Source organism: Benincasa hispida, chromosome 12, assembly GCF_027475165.1.
Source record: "Benincasa hispida cultivar pf3 chromosome 12, pf3_genome.v1.1, whole genome shotgun sequence".
Classification (NCBI taxonomy): Eukaryota; Viridiplantae; Streptophyta; class Magnoliopsida; order Cucurbitales; family Cucurbitaceae; genus Benincasa; species Benincasa hispida.
Genome location: NC_143489.1, coordinates 51013713 through 51014628, shown reverse-complemented (window position 1 = coordinate 51014628; position 916 = coordinate 51013713). Strand labels below are relative to the sequence as shown.

Genomic DNA, 916 nt, shown 5'->3' with positions numbered 1-916 from the left:
GAATAAAAGAATAATGAAGTTAAAGGACTATGTGCTACTCCTACTCCTAACTAAACAGATTAAGCAATGGAAGTATGACTATGAGAGTTGGTAGAGACATGACAACTGTTAACGCGTAATAAGATGCATGGAAAAATAGATAAAATGGTGGAGGGGATAACTTCACCGCATCATTAAGCTTGATCGCAAAGGTAACCCCAGTCAGAACAAGTTATGCGATAATGCTATACACAAATATACACACGCGATGCATATGCGAAAATGTCGATAGAACTTATTTCTATGTTTCTATTCTTGCTTATGCGCACATAAGACAAGATGACCGCATACCATCATATCCTATTTCTAAGGTGCATGCACTGTGTACATAGCATATAGAAATTATGTCTAAGTTTCTACTTCTTGCTTATGCGATTCTTGGGAGCAAGTAGTGGAGAAATTTATAAAGAAGTATTTTCCACCTACCGAGAATGCAAGACAAAGGAAGCTTATTACAAATTTTGAACAAGACATGGACGAATCGCTCAGTGATGCTTGGGCGAGGTTTAAGAGGTTGGTCCGGGATTGTCCACATAATGGATTACAAGACTGCCTTCAAATGGAGATTTTCTATCATGGTTTGAATCCTACTTCGCAGACCACTGACAATGTGGCAGCCACTGGTGGTTTGCTTGACAAAACATACGATGAGGTGAAGAATATCATGGATCGCATCTCTAAGAACCATGAAGACTAAAGAGAGAGTGACCAGAGATTGAGACTTAATGACTCTGATGCAAACAACGGTGCTATTGTTTCATTACAAAAGAAAATGACCGCAATGATGAATTTGATCTAAGGAATGACGATCAGTAGCCCAACACCGCAAGGTGGGCAAATCAACGCAATCAATCAGAACATCACAAGGTGTGCGACT

General features: G+C 39.5%; 1 non-coding gene across 1 annotated transcript; it reads right to left on the bottom strand.

Annotated features, from left to right (window-relative positions):
* Window positions 1-475: 475 nt before the first annotated feature.
* On the bottom strand, window positions 476-582 carry LOC120068623 (small nucleolar RNA R71). The gene has a single exon (XR_005479261.1). It is a non-coding gene; the product is annotated as a small nucleolar RNA R71 (small nucleolar RNA).
* Between the last annotated feature and the right edge of the window lie 334 nt (window positions 583-916).